This window comes from Anolis sagrei, chromosome Y (assembly GCF_037176765.1).
Source record: "Anolis sagrei isolate rAnoSag1 chromosome Y, rAnoSag1.mat, whole genome shotgun sequence".
Taxonomy (NCBI): Eukaryota; Metazoa; Chordata; class Lepidosauria; order Squamata; family Dactyloidae; genus Anolis; species Anolis sagrei.
Window position 1 is genome coordinate 19,086,988 of NC_090035.1, and position 26,194 is coordinate 19,113,181.

Below are 26,194 nucleotides of genomic sequence, written 5' to 3' on the forward strand. Positions count from 1 at the left end.
TTTTTCTTATTATTAAATATTATGATTTCTTATTATTTTGATGATTATTTCTGTTATTTTTTTTCTTTTATTACTATTAAATAATATTATTATTTAGTATATTATTATTATTATTATTATTATTATTATTATTTTGTGGAGGCTAATAACTCTTACCGGACTGGAGGGGGCTAATAACTTTCATCGGACCGCGGGGAGAACAATACAGAAGCCACTCTAGCACCCCAAAACCCACCCCAAGATAAGTCTATTCACAATAAAAATAATTCTACTAGTAATAATAATAGATATTGTAGACATAATCTATATCTATATATATCTATATCTATACATATAATAAAAGTCAAAGTTTGTATGTGGTGGATGTATGGCGGTGCGAGCGGAGGAGTATGTGCCAGCTTTCTGATTGGCTGCCGCTGTGGTGCCATTTGCATATGGTCTCGAATTGGCCAGCTTCAAGAGAAACCCCTGGTGGAGAAAAGGGTTCATGACAGAAACGGAGACATGAGAGAAGGAAATTTGCATATGGTCTCTGATTGGCCAGCCTCAACTCTAAGATTCCGAGATGACAAAGAGAGAAAAGGAAAAGACCAGGGGCTGCGTCAGAAAATAACCAATACAGACTAAGTTTGGCACACAGAGCCTGCAAGACCAACTTGACATCCTACTGCAGTTTGGAGGAGGATGAACCATGGATGATGGGACTTGTAGTACCATCACTCACCTTCTGAGACCGCTGTAAACCTCATCCAATGACTGATCAGGACCATACTTGGCACATAGACTTCTCAAGACCCACTTTAGGTCCTGGTGTTTTGGCACACAGTCCCCATGACTCTACATCCTGGTGCACTTTCGAGGAGGACAGATCATGGACAGAGGCGGCCCTAGGTAATTTTCAAAGGTAAGCAAACATTATTTTGGCGCCCCCCCCCCTCAACCAATCACTGAAAAATAAAACATAGAAGGTAGAGGTGAATAAAAGAGTTACCTTACAAACCAGAAATTTACTTACAACATTATGTTCATATAGTTACATTACCTAGAATTAACACAAATTAACTTTTTTTAGAATGCAAATATTTTATTAAACTTAGCAACAATTTTAAGTTTTTGTTGTTATTTTTGGTCTATAAGTACTACACAAAGTTTTATTGGTCATGCTGTCTCTTCAAAAGATTTTTCAGACTAGGGTCTTGCTAATAACAGAGAACTCAAACCCATGCTTGTTGGGTCTGTAAATCAGATTTGTTTTGGAGAACGCAGCCCTAGGAGAATAGACACCTCCTTTTTAAGAAAGCGAACTCTTGTCCTTCAAAAGTGCCATGCCAGCCTGGACCACTGCAATGGGTGTGACAACACAGCCAGCATCTGGCCCCTTCACTTGACTGGATACTTTAACATCCAGGTTTTTTTTAACACAAATAAACTTGAACACTTTTAAAATTAAAAAGATATTTTTCTGGCTTTCAATTTTGAAAACTCGTGTACTATTATATCTGTTTCCATTTCATCCAACAAGCCATTTTCAATGGCCAAGGTTGCTAGTCCACTCAAGCGCTCTTGACTCAAAGTTGATCTTAAGTACGTTTTTATAAGTTTTAATTTTGAAAAACTCCTTTCACCGCTGGCCACAGATACTGGAAGTGTTAACAGAATTCTCAATGCAATATAAACATTTGGGAAAATATCCACATAACCACGTTTGGTTTTGAAAGACAACGCTTTAGCTGGATGACTTCCAGGGGGCAGCATGGTTGCAAATATTTGTAGCTCTTCAAACAGATCATCACCATTCACATCACAGTCTTCACTATCAGCCAAAATGGTTTGAAGGTGTTGACAGGCATTCTTCAATTCTGTTTCATTCAAACTTTTCCCAAGGCTTGAAATATCATACTGGGATCAGATCTTGGGATATAGGGCCTGTCTGGAAGAGCCCCTAGACCCCTTCTACACTGTCCTTATAACCCAAGATCCCATCCCAGGTTATCTGCTTTGAACTGGATTATATGAGTCCACACTGCCAGATAATCTGGGATAAACAGAAAACCTGGGATCAGATCTAGGGATATAGGGCCTGTCTGGAAGGGCCCCTAGACCCCTTCTACACTGACCTTATAACCCAAGATCCGATCCCAGGTTATATGCTTTGAACTGGATTATCTGCACTGCCAGATAATCTGGGATAAACAGAAAACCTGGGATCAGATCTTGGGATATAGGGCCTGTCTGGAAGGGCCCCTAGACCCCTTCTACACTGTCCTTATAACCCAAGATCCGATCCCAGGTTATCTGCTTTGAACTGGATTATATGAGTCCGCACTGCCAGATAATCTGGGATAAACAGAAAACCTGGGATCAGATCTTAGGATATAGGGCCTGTCTGGAAGGGCCCCTAGATCCCTTCTACACTGTCCTTATAACCCAAGATCCGATCCCAGGTTATCTGCTTTGAACTGGATTATATGAGTCCACACTTCCAGATAATCTGGGATAAACAGAAAACCTGGGATCAAATCTTGGCATATAGGGCCTGTCTGGAAGGGCCCCTAGACCCCTTCTACACTGTCCTTATAACCCAAGATCCGATCCCAGGTTATGTCATATAATCCAGTTCAAAGTAGATAACCTGGGATCGGATCTTGGGTTATAAGGACAGTGTAGAAGGGGTCTAGGGACCCCTCCAGACAGGCCCTATATCCCAATATCTGATCCCAGGTTTTCTGTTTATCCCAGATTATCTGGCAGTATGGACTCATATAATCCAGTTCAAAGCAGATAACCTGGGATCGGATCTTGGGTTATAAGGACAGTGTAGAAGGGGTCTAGGGGCCCTTCCAGACAGGCCCTAGACCCCTTCTACACTCTCCTTATAACCCAAGATCCGATCCCAGGTTATCTACTTTGAACTGGATTATATGAGCCCGACCCACAAAATAATCTGGGATAAACAGAAAACCTGGGATCAGATCTTGGGATATAGGGCCTGTCTGGAAGGGTCCCTAGACCCCTTCTACACTGTCCTTATAACCCAAGATCCGATCTCAGGTTATCTGCTTTGAACTGGATTATATGAGTCCGCACTGCCAGATAATCTGGGATAAACAGAAAACCTGGGATCAGATCTTGGGATATAGGGCCTGTCTGGAAGGGCCCCTAGACCCCTTCTACACTGTCCTTATAACCCAAGATCAGATCCCAGGTTATCTGCTTTGAACTGGATTATATGAGTCCACACTGCCAGATAATCTGGGATAAACAGAAAACCTGGAATCAGATCTTGGGATATAGGGCCTGTCTGGAAGGGTCCCTAGCCCCCTTCTACACTGTCCTTATAACCCAAGATCCGATCCCAGGTTATCTGCTTTGAACTGGATTATATGAGTCCGCTCTGCCAGATAATCTGGGATAAACAGAAAACCTGGAATATGAGGATTTAAAGATTGAACTGCAAAGACTCTGGCACAAGCCAGTGAAAATGGTCCCAGCGGTGATTGGCACACTGGGTGCAGTGCCTAAAGACCTTGGCCTGCACTTAAACACAATCAGCACTGACAAAATCATGATCTGCCTGCCAGCTGCAGAAGGCGACCTTACTGGGATCTGCATGCATTATTCACCTATACATCACACAGTCCTAGATACTTGTGAAGTGTCCCACGTGTGATCCAATACAACTTTTGCCCCATATAACAACAACAACAAAAACAACAACAAACCCACAAACAACAGCAAGTCAAAGTTATACCAGGTTCCCTCATCCTTTCTGCCCCATATAATAAAATAATGATAATGATAATAATAATAATAATAATAATAATAATAATAATAATAATATAATAACAATAACAGTAAGTGGGGCCATGAAGTTCTTGGATGCAGAGGGGAAGACTCCAACTCCCACTATTCCTCGCAGCCACAGGCCCTTTCCTTGTAAGCAGGTGACTAGAACTGACCTGGCCTTGAGCCCCTCCTGCTCCTCCCTGATCTTGAATAACTGGAGGCACGCGGGCGCCTCCTCGCACACAGCTGCTCTCGCCTCCTCCTGCACGCACGCACACAGGCACAGAGTGGAGGGAAACACACGAGCCCGCCTTTCCCGTCCAACTGTGGGGCGCATGCGCAGAGCCAGAAGGGAGGCTGCGGACTCTGTGTAGCCTTCAAGAGGGAGAGGGAGGCAGAAAAAGTTTGCCGAGGGGAGGGGGCATTTACAAAGGCGCCCTTGTGCCTCTGGCAAAAAAAAAAAAACTATTCAGCGGTCGCTTACCTAGCGTAATGCAAGAACCGCCCCTGATCATGGATGTTGGGACTTCCAGTACCTTCACTCACATTCTGAGACCTCTGCGAACCTCATCCAATGACTGATCAAGACCAAACTTGGCACATAGACCTCTCATGACCCACTTTATGTCCTGGTGTCATTTGGAAAAATGTGGATATGTATGATGGGACTTGCAGTAACTTCACTCACTTTCTGAGACTACTGAGACCCTCACCAATGACTAATCAAGACCAAACTTGGCACAGGGAGCCTCAATGACCCACTCTTCATCCTGGTGCAGTTTGGAGGAGGACAGACCATGGATGATGGGACTTCAAGTACCCCCATTCCCTTCCAAAGATTGTTGCAAGCCTCATCTAATGACCAATCAAGACCAAACTTAGTACGCAGGGCCCCCATGACCCACTCTATATCCTGCTGCTGTTTGGAGGAGGGTGGACCATGGATGATGGGACTTCAAGTACCTTCACTTACTTCCTGAAAACAATGCTACCGTCATCCAATGACCAATGAAGACCAAACTTGGCATACAGAACCGGCATTACTCACTTTCTCTAATAACCCGGGCAGCGCTGGGTCCGCAAGCTAGTATAAAATAAAAGACAAAGTTTGTATGCAGCGAAAGGGTGGCGGTGCAACTGGGTATGTGCCAGCTTTCTGATTGGCTGCCACTGTGGTGTTATTTGCATATGGTCTCTGATTGGCCAGCTGCAACAGGAACCCCTGGTGGAGAAAAGGGTTCATGACAGAAACGGAGACATGAGAGAAGGAAATTTGCATATGGACTCTGATTGGCCAGCCTCAATTCCAAGATTCCGAGATGACAAAGAGAGAAAGGAAAAGGCCAGAGGCTGAGTCAGAAAATAACCACTATATACCAAACTTGGCACACAGAGCCTGCAAGACCCACTCGACATCCTACTGCAGTTTGGAGGAGGATGAATCATGGATGATGGGACTTGCAGTACCATCACTCACCTTCTGAGACCACTGTTAACCACATCCAATGACTGATCAGGACCAAACATGGCACATAGACCTCTCATGACCCACTTTACGTCCTGGTGTGGTTTGGCTGGGGATGGACCATGGATTATGGGACTTGCAGTACATTTGCTCAATTCTTAAGACCACTGTAACCCTCATCCAATTACCGGTAAAGGCCAAATTGGCACACTGAGTCTCCATGAAGCACTCTACATCCTGGTGCAGTTTGGAGGAGGATGCACCATGGACAATGGGACTTGCAATACCTGCACTCCCTTCCTAAGACCATTATCACTGCCAACAATAATGGATCAGGATCACAATTTACACAGAGATCCCACATGACCCACTCTACATCCTAGTGCGGTTTGGAAGAATTTGGCAATGGATGATGGGACTTGCAGTCACTTCACTCACTTCCTGAGACGACTGAGACCCTCGCCAATGACTGATCAAGACCAAACTTGGCACACAGAGCCCCCATGACCCACTCTATATCCTGATGCTGTTTGGAGGAGGATGGACTATGGATGATGGGACTTCCAGTACCTTCACTCCCTGAAACCACAGCAACACTTATTCAAATACCAAGAAAGACCAAGCTTGGCACAGAGAGCCCTCTTGGCCAACTCAACATTCTGGTGAAGTTTTGGGGAGAACAGACTATGGATGATGGGACTTGCAGTACCTAAACTCACTTTCTGAGACCACTGTGACCCTCATCCAATGATTGATCAAGACCAAACTTGGCACACAGAGTCCCCATGACCCACTCTCCACTCTGGTGCAATTTGGAGGAGGATGGACTATAGATGATGGGACTCCCAGTACCTTCACCACCTTCCTGCGAGCCATATTAATAACTGATAAAGACCAACCTTGATACACAATTCCTTTCTCAAATAACCCTGGCAGCGCCGGGTCCAGAAGCTAGTATATAATAAACGTCAAAGTTTGTATGTGACGTAGGACAGAGGTAGGATGTAGGACGTAGGGTGGAAGAGTTTGTGGCAGCTTTCTGATTGTCTATCACTGTGGTGCTATCTGCATATGGTCTCTGATTGGCCAGCTTCGACAGGAGCCCCTGGGGCTGAAGGGTTAATGATAGAAGCGGGGACATGAGAAGGAAATTTGCATATAGTTTCTGATTGGCAGAGAGAAGCCTCCCACAAGGATGGTAAAACATCAACACATTCTGGTGTCCCTTGGGCAACGTCCTTGCAGAGGGCCAATTCTCTCACACCAGAAACAACTTGCAGTTTCTCAAGTTGCTCCTGACATGACAAACAGCCAAAAAAACCCAAAAAATATTCTAACATTCTCAAATGGATGAGAAGACAAAGGAAAGGGCCTGAGGGATTTGCAGTACCTTCACTCACGCGACATCCAACTGCTGTTTGGAGGAGGGTGGACTATGGATGATGGGGCTTGCAGTATCATCACTCACTTTCTGAGACTGCTGTGATCTTCATCCAATGACTGATCTACACCAAACTTGGCACATGGACCTCTCATGACCCACTTTATGCGCTGGTGTGGTTTGGCCGGGGATGGGCCATTAATTATGGGACTTGCAGTACCTTCTCTCAATTTCTGAGACCACTACAATCCTCATCCAATTACCGATAAAGACGAAATTTGGCACACTAAGTCTCCATGAAGCATTCTACATCCTGGTGTGATTTGGAGGAAAATGCCCCATGGACGATGGGACTTGCAATACCTGCACTCCCTTCCTAAGACCATTACAACTGCCAACAATGATGGATCAGGAGCACAATTCACACAGAGAGTCCGCATGGCCCACTCTACATCCTGGTGCAGTTTGGAAGAATTTGGAGATGGATGATGGGACTTGCAGTCACTTCACTCACTTCCTGAGACCACTGAGACCCTTTCCAATGACTGATCAAGGCCAAACTTGGCACACAGAGCCCCCATGACACACTCTACATCCTGATGTACTTTCAAGGAGGACAGACCATGGATGATGGGACTTCAAGTACCTCCATTCCCTTCCCAAGACTGCTGCAACTCTCATATAATGACCAATCAAGACCAAACTTGGCACACAGAGCCCCCATGACCCACCCTACATCCAGATGCTGTTTGAAGGAGGACGGACAATGGATGATGGGACTTGCAATACCTTCACTCACTTACTGAAACCACAGCGACACTCATCTAATGACCAATAAAGACCAAACTTGGCACACAGAGCCCCCATGACCCACTCTCCATCCTGGAGCAGTTTGGAGGAGGATGTACCACAGATGATGGGACTCGCAGTACCTTCACTAACTGAGACCACTGCGAGCCATATAAATAACTGATGGAGACCCACCTTGATACACAATTCCTTTCTCAAATAACCCAGGCAGCGCCGGGTCCCCAAGCTAGTATATAAGAAAAGTCAAATTTGCATGCAGTGGAATTGTGGCGGTGCGATGGAAGTGTATGTGCCAGCTTTCTGATTGGCTGCCACTGTGGTGCTATTTGCATATGGTCTCTGATTGGCCAGCCAGAAAGTTCCACGATTCCGATTGGCTGCCACTGTGGTACAATGTGCATATGGTCTTTGATTGGCACCCCTGAACATTCCGCAAAGGGAATAGGAAAGGGACCTGAATCTGTCAGGAATGGTTGGGGTTGAAGTCCAAAACACCTTGTGGCCCCCAACAATGACAGAACAAGACCAAACCTGACACACAGACCCCTCCCCCCCCCCCCCCGCAAGACCCACTCAACATCCTGGTGCAGCTTGAGCGAGGATGGACTATGGATGACGGGACTTGCAGTACTTGACCTCACTACCTTAGAGCACTGTGGTCCACACCAATGACGGATCAAGACCAAACTTGGCACACAGAGGCCCAATGGCCCACTTTAAAACCTGGTGCAGTTCAGGGCAGGATGGCCCACTAATGATGGGATTTGCAGTACCTTCACCCGATTCACTTCCCACAGAACATTGTAGCCCCTAAAAATCACAGGCCAGGCCTAAACTTAGCACACAGAGTACTCATGGCCCACTCTCATCCTGATGCAGTTCTGAAGGGGATGGACCATGGATGATGGGACTTGCAGTATCTTCACTCACTTACTGAAACCACTGCGACCCTCATCCAATGACCAATCAAGACCAAATTGGCACACAGAGCCCCCATGACCCACTCTACATCCTGCTGCAGTTTGGAGGAGGGTTGGTCATGGATAATGGGACTTGCTCTACCTTCACTCACTTACTGAAACCACTGCAACCCTAATCCAATGGCTGATCAAGATCAAACTTGGTGCATAGACCTCTCATGACCCACTTGCATGCAGAACTGCCATTACCCACTTTCTCTAATAACCCGGGCAGTGCCAGGTCCCCAAGCTAGTATATAATAAAAGGGAGCGTTTGTATGTGTGTATGCGGGTATGTGGTGGAAGTGTATGTGGCAGTTTTCTGATTGGCGTCCACTGGTGTACTATTTGCATATGGTCTCCGATTGGCTAGCCTGAAAACTCCAACACCCTCAAGTGGCTGAGAGGGGAAAGGAAATTTCCATATGGTATCTGATTGGCCAACCTCAACAAGACCCCTGGTGGTGAAGAGGTTTAATGAGAGAAGTGGGGACATGAGAGAAGCCTCCCCCAAGGATGGTAAAAGATCAAAACATCCTGGCATCCCCTGGGCAACGTCCTTGCAGACGGCCAATTCTCTCACACCAGAAAGGACTTGCAGTTTCTCAAGTCGTACCTGACATGACAAAAACCCCAAAAAACAAAACAATTTTTTTTTTAACATTCTCAAATGGATGAGAAGAGAAAGGAAAGGGCCTGAGGGATTTGCAATACCTTCACTCACTTGGCATCCTACTGCAGTTTGGAGGAGGATAGACCATGGATGATGGGACTAGCAGTACCATCACTCACTTTCTGAGACTGCTGTGACCTTCATCCAACGGCTGATCTACACCAAACTTGGCACATAGACCTCTCATGACCCACTTGGTGTGGTCTGGCCAGGCATGGACCATCGATTACGGGACTTACAGTGCCTTCGCTCAATTCCTGAGACAACTGCAACCCTCATCCAATTACCGACAAAGACCAAACTTGGCACACTGAGTCTCCTTGACGCACTCTATATCCTACTGTGGTTTGGAGTAGGATGCGCCATAGATGATGAGACTTGCAATACATGCACTCCCTATTGCAACTGCCAACAATGATGAATCAGGATCACAATTCACACAGAAAGCCTGCATGACCCACTCTACATACTGGTGCAGTTTGGAAATTTTTTGAGATGGATGATGGGACATGTAGTAACTTCACTCACTTCCTGAGACCACTGAGACCCTCGCCAATGACTGTCAAGACAAAACATGGCACACAGATCCCCCATGACCCACTCTACATCCTGGTGCTGTTTGAAGGAGGATGGACGATGGATGATGGGACTTGCAGTACCTTCACTCACTTACTGAAACCACAGCAACACTCACCCAAACACCAATAAAGACCAAACTTGGCACAGGGAGCCCCCATGGCCAACTCATCAAAATACCAATAAAGACAAAACTTGGCAGAGAAAGCCCCCATGGCCAACTCAACATTCTGGTGAAGTTTGAGGGAGAACAGACTATGGATGATGAGACTTCAAGTACCTCCACTCACTTCCCAAGACTTCTGCAACCCTCATCTAATGTCCAATCAAGACCAAACTTGGCATAGAGCCCACAAGACCCACTCTCCATCCTTGAGCTGTTTGGAGGAGGATGTACCACAGATGATGGGACTCACATTACCATCACTAATTTCCTGAGACCACTGCGAGCCATATAAATAACTGATAAAGACCAACCTTGATACACAATTCCTTTCTCAAATAACGTGGGCAGCGCCGGGTCCCCAAGCTAGTATATAATAAAAGACAATGTTTGTATGTGTGCGGCAGAAGTGTATGTGGCAGCTTTCTGATTGGCTGCCACTTTCACAGGCCACTGTGACCAAAACAGGTGACGCACCTGGACCAAACTTGGCACACATAACCACCATGACCCCCTTTATGTCCTGGTGCAGTTTGGGGGAGGTGGACCACGTATTATGGGATTTGTAGTACTTTCAAACAGTTTGGTTTCTACGGAGCACTGTGGCCCCCGACAAACACCGATAAAGATCAAACCTGGCATACAGAGCACCGTAACTCATTCTACATCCTACTGCAGTTTGGAGGAGGGCATACCATGGATTATGGGACTTGAAGTACCTCCACTCGCTTTCTGAAACCGCTGCGACCCACAACAATTACTGAACAATTCCAAACTTGGCACACATAACCCCCATAACACCCATTAAATCCTGGTGACGTTTGGGGGAGTGTGGACAATGAATTATGGAATTTGTAGTACTTTCCAACACTTTGGATCCCACTGACCACTGCAGCCCCCAACAAAGATCAAACTTGACACACAGAGCATCAGTGATACATTCTGCATTCTACTGCAGTTTGGAGGAAGATGGCCCATGGATGATGGCCCCCATGGCACTTCCTACATACTGGTGAAGATTTTCCGAGGATGTACCATGGATAATGGGACTTGAAGTAACTCCACTCACTTCCCAAGACTGCTGCAACCCTCATCTAATGACCGATCAAGAACAAAGTTGGCACACAGAGCCCCCATGAGCCACTCTACATCCTGGTGCTGCTTGAAGGAGGATGGACCATGGATAATAGGACTTGCAGTACCTTCACACACTTTCTGATACCTCTGCGAATCTCATCCAATGACTGATCAAGACCAAAGTTGGCATACAGAGCCCCTATGACCCATTCTACATCCTGGTGCAGTTTCAAGCGGGATGGGCCATGGATAGTGGGACTTGAAGTACTTCCACTCACTTCCCAAGACATCTGCAACACTCATCTAATTACCAATCAAGACCAAACTTGGCACACAGAGCACCCGTGACCCATTCTGCATCCCACTGCAGTTCGGAGGAGGATGGCCCATAGATGATGGGACCTGAAGTACCTTCACTCACTTCCCGAGACCTCTACGACCCTCATCCAATGACTGATCATAACCAAAGTTGGCACACAGAGCCCCCATGACCCTCACTACATCCTGGTGCAGATTTTAGGGGAATGCACCCTGGATAATGGGACTTGTAACTTCATTCATTTCCCAAGACTGCTGCAACTCTCATCTAATGACAGAACAAGACCACAGTTGGCCCACAGAGCCCCCATGAGCCACTCTACATCCTCCTGCTGCTTGGAGGAGGATGGACCATGGATGATGGGACTTGCAGTACCTTCACTCACTTTTTGTTTCAAGCAGGATGGGTTTTGTAGTACTTTCCAATGGTTTGGTGGGACTTGAAGTACTTCCGCTCCCCAAAACTGCTGCAACCCTCATCTAGTGACCGATCAACACCAAAGTTTGGCACACATAGCCCCCATGGGCCACTCTACATCCTGGTGCTGTTTGGAGGATGGACAATGTATGATGGGACTTCAAGTACCTCCCTTTCCAAGACTACTGAAAATCTCATCCATGGCCGAGTGGGTAAAGGTGGTGGTTAATGCCTCCCTTTGGGAAGGGAGCATTCCAGTGATCTTAAAACAAGCTGTGATAAAACCACTGCTGAAAAACCATCACTGGACCCTACTCAATTCATGAACTATCAACCTGTTTCTAATCTCCCCTTTTTGGGCAAAGTCCTAGAACGTGTGGTGGCTTCACAACTCTAGGTATTCTTGAAATACATGGATTATCTGAATTCGGTGCAGTCTGGCTTTAGGCCAGTACATGCTACCGAGACAACCATGGTCACCTTAGTTCATGATCTACGATGGGAGCTAGATGGGGGAGTGTGTCCCTGTTAGTTCTGCTGGACCTCTCAGTGGCCATCGATACTGTTAACCACGGTATCCTTCTGGGATACCTCGCAGGAATGGAACTTGGAGTCACTGTTCTGCAATGGCTCTGGTCCTTCCTAGAGGGTCGCTCCCGGAAGGTGTTGTTGGGGGCCAATTGCTTGACCTCATGACCATTGTCTTGTGGGGTCCTGAAGGGTTCTATCTTGTCCCCCATGTTGTTTAACATCTGCATGAAGCCACTGGGGAAGATCATCCAGAGTTTTGGGGTTTGGTGTGATCTGTACACAGATGATATCCAACTCTGTTACTCCCTCCCACCTGCTACTAAGGAGCCGTTCAGGTCCTGAACTGGTGCTTGGCTGCTGTGATGGTCTGGATAAGGGTGAACAAATTTAAATTGAATCCAGACAAGACAGAGGTACTCCTGGTCAGTCGCAAGGCCAAACATAGCATAGGGTTACAGCCTGTGTTGGATGGGGTTACACTCCCCCTGAAGATGCAGGTTCACCATTGGGTGTGATCCCGGATTAATCACTGAGCCTGGATCCTCAGGTTTCGACAGTGACCAGGGAGGCATTCACACAGTTAAAGCTTGTGCGCCAACTGCACCAGTGCCTTGGGAAGTCTGACTTGGCCACGGTGGTCCATGCTCTGGTTACATCCCATATAGATTACTGTACACACTCTGTGTGGGGTTGCCTTTGAAAACTGCTCAAAAGCTTCAAATGGTCCAGTGTGTGACAGCCAGGTTGCTAATGGGAGCGGTGCCAGTTAACTGAGAGTCTAGTTGTAACTTTCCCCATTGGTACTGGTTAACTGAGAGTCTGTAACTTTCCCCATGGGTGCCAGTTAACACAGTGTGATAGTAACTTTCCCCATCGGTACTGGTAAACTGAAAGTCTGATTGTAACTTTCCCCATGAGTGCCAGTTAACTGAGAGTATGATAACAACTTTCCCCATGGGTGCCAGTTAACCAAGAGTCTATTGTAACTTTCCCCATGGATGGCAGGTAACTGAGAGTCTATTGTAACTGTCCCCATAGGTGCCAGTTATCTGAGATGGGTGCCAGTTAACTGAGAGTATGATAACTTTCCCCATGGGTGCTGATTAACCAAGAGTATGATAATAGCTTTCCCCATGGATGCCGATTAACCGAGAGTCTACTGTAGTAACTTTCCCTGTGGGTGTCAGTTAGCTGAGAGTCTGTTGTAACTTTTCTCCTAGGTGCCAAATAAGATGAGAGTATATGCTGGAGGTTTGTCCTTATGCTCTTGGCTCCAGTATGGTATCCTATGTTGTCATTCTTCTCTTCTCCTTCCTTCCTTCCTTCCTTCCTTCCTTCCTTCCTTCCTTCGTTCCTTCGTTCCTTCCCAGCAACCTGGTTTCCTGCCCAGTGAAATGGGGATTGCAAGTCCCAGCATGCTATCACCAACGGGGGTGAAATGTGGGTCACAGTACTACCCGCACGGCAGTAGCAACCCTCACCGGAGAGGCACAGAGAGCAACATTGGTATGTGGGAGCCTTGCTGATTTGGGGTGTCGTCTCTGAAATGAAGAAACCAGGATCTTGGAGTGCATCTACAATGTCGAATAGATGCACTCTGACACCATTTCAATGAGCATGGCTCAATGTAACCCCAACCTGGGCCTGGTCATGTTAGAAGGTCTTGTTATCCTTCTCTGCCCAAGAGAAGTGCTGGAGTCTAGGCCTGGGTAACAACGGAAAAATTTGTTTCTAAAATCAATTTGTATTTGGGGTTTTTTTTTGTTTCGATATTTAAAATAATTACAAAATTTTCCCTTAAAAAAGTTCGGTATTTACGAAATTTCGTAAATATTTACGAATCGATTCGTTAAGATGGCGCCCGCGTTAGCGCATGCGCAAAGCCTTTACGAAATTTCGTAATTTTGCCGGGAATAACGAATCAATTCGTTAAGATGGCGCCGCATTAGCGCATGTGCAAAAAGTATTTACGAAATTTTGTTATTTGTAAAACCCCGCTAATAACGAATCGATTCGTTAAGATGGCTCCCACGTTAGCGCATGCGCAAAAGCGTTTACAAAATTTCGTTATTTGTAAAAACCCCGCTAATAACGAATCGATACGTTAAGATGACGTCCAGTAGTTACAAAATTTCGTTATTAAAAAAAAATAGTTAATAACGAATCGATTCGTTAAGATGGCGCCCGCGTTAGCGCAATGCAAAACAAAAAACCATGCAAACAAAAACATTTACAACATATACAGCTTCATAATGGACATTTAGATGGGACATGGAACTCATTTTCTGTTTTTTTTATATATATACATTACAAAATGAAAGATATTGCATGAGCAGAATAGAAGGGAGTCAATTTTTTTTGGATTTATGATTTTTTTAACCTTTTTTTTCCCTCCCTTCCCCTCCCCCCTTCCCCCATATATTTTCTGTATTCCACGGGTGTTGGTACTTAAAAAAAATGTAATAATTAAAAAACATATCTTAATAAAATAATCTAATAACTAGTTAAACATAAACAATAATAACAATAATCAAATAGAATATAAATCAAATAGAATAAAAAATTAAATAAAAAATTATAATAAAATACATTTGCTAAACAAGAAGCAAGGTAAGAAATTGAAATTAAATTACTTAAGATTGTAATAAAATATAATACATAAAAAATTGTAATTATCATATTTTAACATAACAATATACGAAATATAAATTATTTATTTATAATATATATTAAGTTATAATGTTAAAAATTACAAATTAATTTTTAAAAATGCAGAAAGTAAATTAACTAAAAAGAAGTATCATAAATTGCACTTTGAAACAACTATGAATATTAAATTATGGGCAAATTATCTGGCTGGGCGGTTTTGTTCGACAATTTTGTAAATCATTTTTTTTATAACAGAACGATATCGATATTTTTTTCAAACCCGGAAGTGTTTTTTCTAAATCGAAGCAGCATCCTCCATCGTTCATAATTTCTGTAGCAGTTCTGCAAGTACGGACAAATCCCCACTGGGTGGGTGGGTGGGTGGTTCGAAATCAACCACCCAATTCAAGGGAACAATGGCTTCAAACTACAAGAGAGGAGATTCCATCTGAACATGAGGAAGAACTTCCTGACTGTGAGAGCCGTTCAGCAGTGGAACTCTCTGCCCCGGAGTGTGGTGGAGGCTCCTTCTTTGGAAGCTTTTAAACAGAGGCTGGATGGCCATCTGTCAGGGGTGATTTAAATGCAATATTCCTGCTTCTTGGCAGAATGGGGTTGGACTGGATGACCCAGGAGGTCTCTTCCAACTCTAGGATTCTATGATTCTATGGTACCTCAGCAAACTATAACTCTCATGATTCCATAGCATAGTCCACATTTCGCAGGCGTATAGCAGGGTTGGGAGGACAATAGCTTTACAAAAAAGCCCATTGGTATCCCTATGGATGTCCCGGTCCTCAAACACTCTCTGCTTCATTCGGAAAAATGCTGCACTCGCAGAGCTCAGGCGGTGTTGTATTTCGGTGTCAATGGATGTCTAAGGAATCCCACAAGGCAGGGGCAGAAAGAGAGAAAGCCCATCTGCGCCTGGTGCTTTCCAAGGGCATTTCTCTAGGATCCGGTATAGAGAGTCAGTCATGTTGGGCTGTTCGTTGCGACCTCCGATGATGGGAGAAGGAGAGGCGGTCCCTAAGGTACCACTTTATTCATTCATTGTTTTTATTTATTTATTATTCGAACTTCTATGCGGCCACTCCCCTGGGGCTCGGAGCGGCTTACAAGAACAGGCTAAAATCAAACACAATTTAAAAACAATTTAAAACAATTTAAAAACAACAATATCAGAGATCAAAGGCCTGTCGAAACAGGTATGTCTGACATGCCCTGCGGAAAGCTGGTAAGTCCCACAAGGCACGGACTTCAGGTGGCAGAGTATTCCAGAGTGATGGGGCCACTGCTGTGAAGGCTCTGCGCCTGGTTGCTGTTAGACGCAAGGCCTTGACACTGGGGACTTCCAATGGATCTTGGTCCTCAGAACGGAGGGATCTCTGGGGTTGGGAGGGGGAGAGGCGGTCCCTCAGGTACATCGGCCCCAGACCATGCAAGGCCTTCAAGGTGAGTACCATCCCTTTGAAAGTGATCCGGTGCTCAATTGGTAACCAATGCAGGAGAGAATGCCTCTAGAACAGTGGTCCTCAACCTTCCTAATGCCACGACCCCTTAATACACTTCCTCATGTTATGGTGACCCCCAACCATAAAATGAGTTCAATTGCTACTTCATAACTGTTATTTTGCTGCTGTTATTAATAGTAATGTAAATATCAGATATGCAGGATGTATTTTCATTCACTGGACCAAATTTGACACAAATAGCTGATATGCCCAAATTTGAATACTTGTGGGATTGGGGGGTGGGGGTGGGGTGGGTGGATGATTTTGTCATTTGGGAGTTGTAGTTGCTGGGATTTATAATTCACCTACAGTCAAAGAGCATTCAGAACCCTTCCCAACTGTAAAATATAGCACAGAGGTCTGGCTTGGTGTGGGGTCTTCCTCCAGGCCTTGGAGGAGAGAGTCAAGTTCTTTCTCTGACCCCAAACAGCCCCTTTTCGCCCTCCAGTTGATACAGCCCAATGCTCTTTTCTCCCCTGCTTGCAGGGCTTGTTGCTTCAGTTGGAGTTGCACGTGGAGGGAAGAGGGAGGGAGGGAAGGAAGGCTGCTTAAGGGACCTGTTACTATTTTTTCTTTTCCACTCAAAAGAATTTGAAGTTTATTATTTTGTTCTTTTCACTCTAAAGAATTTATAGTTCTAGTTCTTGCTAATAGGCAAAGAAGAATTGGAAAGGGAGTTTTAGGGGCTTAGTTGTTATTTTTTAAAGGAAAGGAAGTAAATAATTTGGAAAAAGGCAATGCAAAGCTGTTGCCACAAACTGGATAATTAGGAGTTATGCCTTTGCAATCACCCATTTTTATCTAGTTGCAAAGGAAATGCGTATGGGGCAATTTTTCTTAAAATACTTTTTTTTGTTCAGCATTTTTGGTCAAAAATTCCAAATAACTTCTTCAAAACAAGTCTGCCTAGCTGTTGCCTAGTTAATGCATTTATTTACTCCAGTTTTTTCTCTCTCCTGGAACCACAAAGATTTTTTTTTTCCATGGAGAGGGAATAGAAAGAATTCTTTAGCAGTAGGAAATTCCTTGCCTTTTGAACCCAGTTCTTTTATTTCATTTGCAAAATGAGGGTTCCTTGACCATGCATCTATTTTACTCCAGGTTTTTTTTCTCCTGGAACCACAAGATTTTTCCATGAAGGCAATAGAAAGCTTAAACTTTACCAGTATGAAATTCCTTGCCTTTGAACCCAGTTCTTTAATTCCTATGCATTTCATTTGCAAAATGAAGGTTCCTTGACCATGCATCTATTTTGCAAAAAAGCACCTGTTTTGCAAAGCAAGGTTCCTCTGCATTTAGTCTTTTGTAAAATAATTATCCTATGAATTTATTAAATTTTTGCAAATAATTTTCCTGGCTGTGCATTCATTCTTTTTAAATATAAGGTTCATGGTTATGCATATGCACCTATTCTTTTGCAAAATAAGGTATTCAATGCATTTATTTACTCGTTTTTTTTTTCCTCCTGGAACCACAAATATATAGTTTGAAGCCATTGTTCCCTTGCGCTCATCATATCCCTTGCATCCTAGTCTCCAGGGAAGCAGAAAACAAGCTTTGTTCCCTCCTCCATTATATCTTTTTTTTGGGGGGGGGGGGTGATTTCATTAATTCGATTTGCTATGAGGTAGTTTTGCTGAAGCTATCTGCATACCAGAAGGGCGGCCGGGAATGACTAAGGAAAGTGTGCATAAAAGGGTGTGGATTGAAGCAGATAGAAGTACTTTGCCCACATCATGAGGAAAGGGGGGGGGGGGTGATTTCATTAATTCGATTTGCTATGAGGTAGTTTTGCTGAAGCTATCTGCATACCAGAAGGGCGGCCGGGAATGACTAAGGAAAGTGTGCATAAAAGGGTGTGGATTGAAGCAGATAGAAGTGGTGTGCACTTCCCTTTCACTGCATATCGGCCGTCCCCCAGTGAGACAGACTGTAAGTCCTCCCGGGGTGGGCTCTTGGCCCTGCCCCCCCGGGATTGATTGCCTTTTTGTCTGCTGAGAGAAGGCCGATACCCTTCCCGGCCTTCTCCCTCCCATGCCCTCCTGGGGGGACATTGGTCAGCCCCCCCCCCGGGAGTGTGATGGTGTGCACTTCCCTTTCACTGCATATTGGCCGTCCCCCAGTGAGACAGACTGTAAATCCTCCCGGGGTGGGCTCTTGACCCTGCCTCCCCGGGATTGACTGCCTTTTTGTCTGCTGAGAGAAGGCCGATACCCTTCCCGGCCTTCTCCCTCCCATACCCTCCCGGGGAGACATTGGTCAGCCCCCCCCCCGGGAGTGTCATGGTGTTCACTTCCCTTTCACTGCATATTGGCCGTCCCCCAGTGAGACAGACTGTAAGTCCTCCCGGGGTGGGCTCTTGACCCTGCCCCCCCGGGATTGACTGCCTTTTTGTCTGCTGAGAGAAGGCCGATACCCTTCCCGGCCTTCTCCCTCCCATGCCCCCCAGGTTGGTTGCCTTTTTGCCTTCCAGGCAACATGCAATCATGCAGTATGGTGGAACGGAAAGGTTTTCGCTGATTTGTTCAGTTCACCTCCTGGCACCATGGTACAATACAGTATCCCGAATCGCAAAACTTTCTCTCGAACAGTCATTGCAGCTTTGTTCGAGTGATGAGTACTTGCGAGAGATGATGAGAGACTGGATACGGCATACTCATTCCGGTGGTACTAACTCGGGATTCATGGTCACAGACGCAGGAAGGAACATGATCCGGGCGGTCGAAAGTGCCGGCTTCTCAAACGTAACATGCATGGCGCATTTGCTGCATAACTTTGTAAAAGATGGCTTCAAGGGGCCCGATGAGAACAGCGCCACCACCGTCACTCAACTCATTGACTGCTGCCGAAGAATCGCGGGCTTCTTCCACCCTAGCTCTAAGTCCGCAAAACTGGAGTGCCTCCCACAACACCGGTTACTGCAGGATGTCCCCACCCGCTGGAACTCCACCTGCATCATGTTGGAGCGCATGGAACATCTTTGTCGGCCCAAGCTGGTCCCCAACAACCAGGAGTGGATGACCATCACTCAGCTGGTCGAGATCCTAGAACCATTCAAATTAGCCACCGAACATCTTTCAGCACTGAAAGCACTACTCAGCCATGTGGTCCCTGTCGTCCTGCGTTTGAAGAGGCATTTGGAGTCGCTGGGTGGACAAAGTACATTGCAATCGTCACCCTCCAACGTAACTTGCTCGACCCCCTTGCTGTGGAAAAGCTGGTCTTCTTGAAGGCCAACTTGCCAGTTTTGGGCTATTTTGATAGCACGGACCCGTAGATCACTACAGCCTTTTTTTTGGTAAGTCGCTGGGTGGACAAAGTACATTGCAATCTATGGCTGGGCCCCTGTTCACTCCACAGGCTCAGGAGGTGGTCAGAAAGTTGACTTTCGCCATCTGTAAACGTCTTCACATTTGTCTTTGGTGAAACAAAAGCTGTTTCACCCAGTTGTTGTGGCTGTCCTGTGGCTGTTTTTGCCGCACTTCAGGGCAAGCATTTTGATAATTTTCTTTTTTAAAACTTTTACTGCTAAATATTTCTTTTATTCTTAAAAAATAATTAAAAATATTTTTTTTAAAAAAGAAAACACTGCTGCACATTTGTCTTTGGTGAAACAAAAGCTGTTTCACCCAGTTGTTGTGTGCCCTGTGGCAGTTTCACTGGACAACAGGGCAAGCATTTTATTTGTGTAGTTCCAACCAGTGCGGCCCATAAGCCAACACAAAGTGCTTACAGTGCTCATAATTTGTGTAGTTCCAACCAGTGCGGCCCTTCTGCTGCGACCCCCAGTTGAAGACTTAAGGCCAAGTTGACACACATATTAACCACAATGAACCGGTTTATTTTCTTGCAAGATTTGGGGGAGGACAGACAATGGCTTAAGGGAAGTTTACTAGGGCTGGGCGATTTCGTTGGTTAAAATTGTATTTCGTATTTTTTTCGGGTTTTTTTTTATAAAGAATTGATTTTGGTTTTTCTTTTAAACAAAGGCACTCTGTCAAACTCCAAAATTACAACAGCAAAACAACAGAGAATAAACAATCAGGCACATCAAATCACTCTCCACAAAAGAATCCCCCCAGGCACTTCCAAGCCATTAAATGCTAATCAAGGTGGTCAGTTGAAACATTCACACCTAGCTCCAGCAGACAAAAGTCCTTTATCCCACCCTGGTCATTCCACAGATATATATACCCATTTTCCTAATTCCAACAGACCTCACCACCTCTGAGGATGCTTGCCATAGAGGCAGGCGAAACGTCAGGAGAAAATGCCTCTAGAAAATGGCCATATAGCCCAGGAAAACCTACAACAACCCAGTGACTCTGGCCATGAAAGCCTTTGACAATCCATTTATTATTATTATTTTCATTCATTCATCATTACGTTTTCATTCTTTTAAAAAAATAGCAATTCAGGCATTAACAGAAAAAGGCAATAAAGATTTTAAAATCAGAAACTAGTATCAAAAACAGCTTTAAAGGACAGTGTGAAGAACAGATATATTATCTTCATGGGAAATTGAAACTGGAAGCTATTACCACTCCTAATCCTTATCAATTCCCTCTTTTCTCTATGCTATAGCAAAGCCTATTATAATTCTAAATTATTATAATTATGTATATGTATGTATGTATGTATGTATGTATATATTTACAGCATTGATATTCGGCCCTTCTCATTCCGAAGGGGACTCAGGGCGGATTTCAGAACACATACACAGCAAACGTTCAATGACATTAAACAGACAGGATAGACAACATATAGAGGTATTATATGGTATGATCCAGACTCACCCAGTAAACAAGCAGTAGTTGCCCGGAGACAAAGGAGGTAAAGAGGAATTTTTGTCCAGGACGGGGAAAAAAAGAGGGTGACCGTATAGGTCAGGGATGGGGACTCACAGCTGGCATGAGAAAAAAAGGGAGGGGTCAATGGCACTCCGTAAAAATTCAGGAGTACGTTCCTTTATTGCGGTCAATTCTGGGAGGGATGGGCAGAGAGATGTGGAGTAGAGGAGTGTCTCTTTTCCGGGCACTCCAGAGGCGATGCCCAACAGGATGCTAACGCCACTTCCAGCCCCTGCCTCTTGGCGCTCCCCCCGTGCTCTTAACTGAGTGTCCCTCTGGTCCGAAGCGTTTACTTTGAAAAAAAAGGCGCGATTAAAATCATCAATAAAAAGAAGTGCTTCTATGAAAATGTAGAGGACCAAAGCGTTTACTTTGAAAAAATTAGTGTGTTCAAAGCTGACCGCTTGCATTAATCAAGAACGAAAGTCGGAGGTTTGAAGAAGATCAGATACCAGAGGAAAGGTGTATGGGGAAAGGGTGTATGACAGGGAGTTAAGGGAGGTAAAGAGGAATTTTAGTCTGACTGCCATGCAAAGTCAAATTTCCATTTAAGCGGGCGAAAGGGACGGCAGAGATACTGTGAAAGCTAAATGCACACATGACAACCGCAGGGCAGCCGGTAATGACTGGGGAAAGAGTTGGGGGGGGGGAGTGTACACAGGAGTAGAGGAGTGCCTCTTTTCCGGGCACTCCAGAGGCGATGCCCAACAGGCTGAAAGGGGACCGGCAGGGAACGACTGCAGAAAGGGTGTATGACAGGGAGGATGCTGGTGAGGGAAGAGGAGGAGACGACGACGGAGGAGGAGGAAGGAGGAGGAAAAGAAGAGATGGCGACGCTGTTGCTGCCAGGGGCCTGTTGTCGTCGCCAACGCCGACGCCGTCGCTGCTCCTCTCCGCGGTGGCTCGGCCCAGTAAGGCCCCGGAGGAGACCCCCGCCGGCGCCCAAACAGCTGCCTTTTTGCCTGCTGTGAGAAGGCCAAAACCTTCCTGGCCTTCTCCATGCCCTCCCGGGGGGGGGGGCATTGGACATACACAGCATATTTCACTGCATCTTTCAGAGCATCTCTGCCGTCCCCCAGTGAGACAGACTGTAAGTCCTCCCGGGGAGGGGGGCTCTTGACCCTGGCCCCCCAGGATTGGCCGCCTGCTGTTTGATTATTGGGTGTAGGCCAATATCCTTCCCGGCCTTCTCCCATGCCCTCCATGCCCTCCCGGGGGGACATTGGTCAGTGCCCCCCGGGAGTGTCATGGTGTGTGCACTGATCTTTCACAGCATATCAGCCGTCCCCCAGTGAGACAGGCTGTAAGTTCTCCCGGGGGGGGGCATTGGACATTCACACACACCCCCTGGGTGTGACCGACTGTACGACCTCCCGGGGGGGGGGCTTGACCCTGGCCCCCTGGGAATGGCTGGCTGGCTGCTTTCTGAAGGCCAATTCCCTTCCCAGCATTCTCCAAATCCTTTCAGGGGGGGCTCTTGACCCTGGCCCCCTGGGATTGGCCGCCTGCTGCTTGATTACTGGGTATAGGGCAATACCCTTCCCGGCCTTCTCCCATGCCGTCCCGGGGGACATTGGTCAGTGCCCCCCTGGGAGTGTCATGGTGCGCACTTATCTTTCACAGTATATCAACCGTCCCCCAGTGAGGCAGTGAGACAGTGAGACAGTGAGACAGACTGTAAGCACATGCTTACGTTGCGTCTGAATGACCGCTCCTCTGCAGTGATGGTGCCTGGTTTCTTCCTCTTCTCTTTATCAACCAATGCTGTGATGACACCCCAAAGAATCTCTGGCTGTATAGGGGGTCAGGGTATGAATATGCCGATGACGTAATTGGGCTGTGCGTTTTCGTTCGTTATTTTTGTATTTAGTTATTTTTTTTATAATGATAATACAACGATATCGATGTTTTTTTCAAACCCGGAAGTGTATTTTCCAAATCGAAGCATCATCCGCCATCTCACAGGGAGCTTTTTTTTGGGAGGGGAAGCATAGGGTAACATTGATATTTTATTATTATTATTGTTTTTTAATATTTATAAACAATTACAAATTACTTTTAAATCATTACAACAAAATAATTTCCTTTCTTTTTTTTCCTAAACTGGTGGAAGTCGTTTCCAAAATGGCAGATGCTGTTCCTCTTTTTTGGTGCCAAGGGGATTTCTCCCTGGCAATAAGTGTGTTTTGGAAATCCAGTGCTCTTTGCTTTTCTGTTAACTCAAGGTAGTTACAACCAGTGACTGTCTGCGGCCTTTGTGGCCCATTTTGGTCCAGCCCTTTTTGAAAATCCACTGTTCTTAGCAGTGGCAGAGCAAGATCGAACTTGGCGCACAGAGCCAACATAACCCACTCTACATTCAGGGGACGAGTGGAGAATGATTAACAATGCATAATGGGATTTTGTTTGCAGTACCTTCACGAACTGATAACCGATAAAGAACACCTTTGTAACATTATGCCTTTCTCAAGTAATCCTGCTTGCGCCATGTCCCCAATGTAGTTTTTAATAAATGTCAATTTGTAACACCACGAACGAGGAAGACAAGGAAGCCTTTAAGTGAATTTATGCAGCACTCCTTATATCGGGAAACACACAAAAAAAGGCACAAAGGTAACTCATCAAGGAATGTCGAACAGAGCACAGATTCATAGAGTGCAATCAGTTTGCAAACTGCGAGCAAGTAAGATCCACTAACACCCTTAAAGCTGAGGATGATGGTTATTCAGGAGGCAAATCTGGGATGAGACATGATTTTCTTCACCGAGGGTCTTATGACTCTTATTCATTAGAGAAACGTGATGGTTGTACCATCAAGGTACATCCTCCGCTGATAGATCCAACCGATCCACACTCACCCAGTAATGAAGCAGTAGTTGCCCGGAGACAAAGGAGGTAAAGACGGAAGTTTGTTATGGGTGGATAGCAGGCAGATTGGAGTTCCAGGAGCAGGGAGGGAACAACTGGGGAAAGGTTTACTAAAAATAATAAGGAATAATCGAAATGCATGCCGACAACAACTGTGCAAATGTGCAGTGTATTACTTTTTTTCAGTATTTGTTTTTAAAGAATAAAAGAAGTATGTGCAAATGTGCATTGTTTAATTTTTTTTGAATTACTTTATACATTTTTTTTTAGAATAAAAGAAATATTTCGCAGAAAATTATCAAAATGCTTGCCCTGTAGTGGGGCAATATTTTTAAAATATTTTTTAGAATAAAAGAAATATTATATTTATTTAGCAGTAAAACTATCTAAATGCTTGCCCTGTTAAAATAAAAATACAAATAGTGGGGCAAACACAGCCACAGGACACACCACAACTGTGCAAATGTGGAGTGTATTCCTTTTTTTACAGTTTTTAAAAAAGCAAAAGTACACATGGTGATCAATACGGGCAATCTTCCCGCATTCAGCAGGCAGTAGTAATTTAAGGCAACACAAAGCATGGTGATCAATAAGGGCAATGTTCCCGCATTCTAGTAATAAATATTAAAATATAAGTCCCTTCATTTTTATTGGGTTTTTCATAATTTTTTGTGGTTATTTTTTATTAGGTAGGTAGTTTGTTTATGGGTAAGGGAGTTTTGGGAGGGGGGAAGCGTACACAGGAGTACAGGAGTGCCTCTTAAATAAATAAATAAATAAATAAATAATAGCAGCAGTTTTTTTGGTGAGTTTCTTTGTTTTCCTTTGTTTAAGAATTAAATCAATAAATAATAGCAGCTGTTCTAGTAATAAATATTAAAATATAAGTCCCTTCATTTTTAATGGGTTTTTCATAAATTTATTTGTGGTTTTTTTGTGGTTTTTTTATGAGGTAGGTAGTTTGTTTATGGGTAAGGGAGTTGGGGGAGGGGGGAAGCGTACACAGGAGTACAGGAGTGCCTCTTAAGTAAATATATAAATAAATAATAGCAGCAGTTTTTTGGTGAGTTTGTTTTCCTTTGTTTAAGAATTAAATCAATAGCAGCTGTTCTAGTAATAAATATTAAAATATAAGTCCCTTCATTTTTAATGGGTTTTTCATAATTTTTTGTGGTTTTTTTTGTGGTTTTTTTTTACACAGGAGTACAGGAGTGCCTCTTCTCCGGGCACCCCAGAGGCGATGCCCAACAGGCTGAAAGGGGACTTGCAGGGAATGACTGGGGAAAGATGGGCAGAGAAGCTGTGAAAGCAAAGTGTACAAATGACAACCCCAGGGGCGGTAGGGAACGACTGCTCCCTTGTTATGTATGCCCTACGCAGGCGCCCTCTTTTCCGGGCACTCCAGAGGCGATGCCCAACAGGCTGAAAGGCGACCGGCAGGGGACGACTGGGGAAAGGGTGTATGTATGAAAGGGAGTTGGGGGGGGGGAAGGTATACAGGAGTAGAAGAGTGCCTCTTCTCCGGGCACCCCAGAGGCGATGAAATTACAGATTTCAGAACTAACGATCACGTAGTGGTCCAGGAGGGAAGAGAAACAGAGATTGTAACACTTGGACCAGACATACAAAAAAGTAACAAAACAATTACAAAACTTGGAAACATTCATTTCTTCATTGATCCTCAAACTATTACAAAATGGCTCTATTTTCGATTGTTAAAAAATTGAAATACAAATCATTGACGAAATACAAAATTACCGAACGAAACTGGCCAACCCTAAGTCTGTGGAAAGGGTGTATGAAAGACGACTGGGGAAAGGGTGTATGAAAGGGAGTTGGGGGTGGGGAGCATATACAGGAGTAGAAGAGTGCCTCTTCTCCGGGCACTCCAGAGGCGATGCCCAACAGGCTGAAAGGCGACCGGCAGGGGACGACTGGGGAAAGGGTGTATGAAAGGGAGTTGGGGGGGGGGGGACAAACGCGCGCACACAGGCACACAAGGGTCTTTTCTTTTTTTAGAATATTTTTTGAATATTTTGAAGAATAAAAGAAAGATATTTTTCAGAAATATTTAAAAATGGAAAATTAACAAAATGCTCACCCTGTTGTGGAGCAAACACAGCCTCAGGACAGGGACAAACGCACGCACACAGGCA

At 45.0% G+C, this 26,194-nt stretch overlaps 1 long non-coding RNA gene across 1 annotated transcript in view; it reads left to right on the plus strand.

The window, feature by feature from the left end:
* Positions 1 to 26,194, plus strand: part of LOC137095729 (uncharacterized) — a 45,476-nt gene that overhangs the window by 478 nt on the left and 18,804 nt on the right. The window lies entirely within an intron of this gene.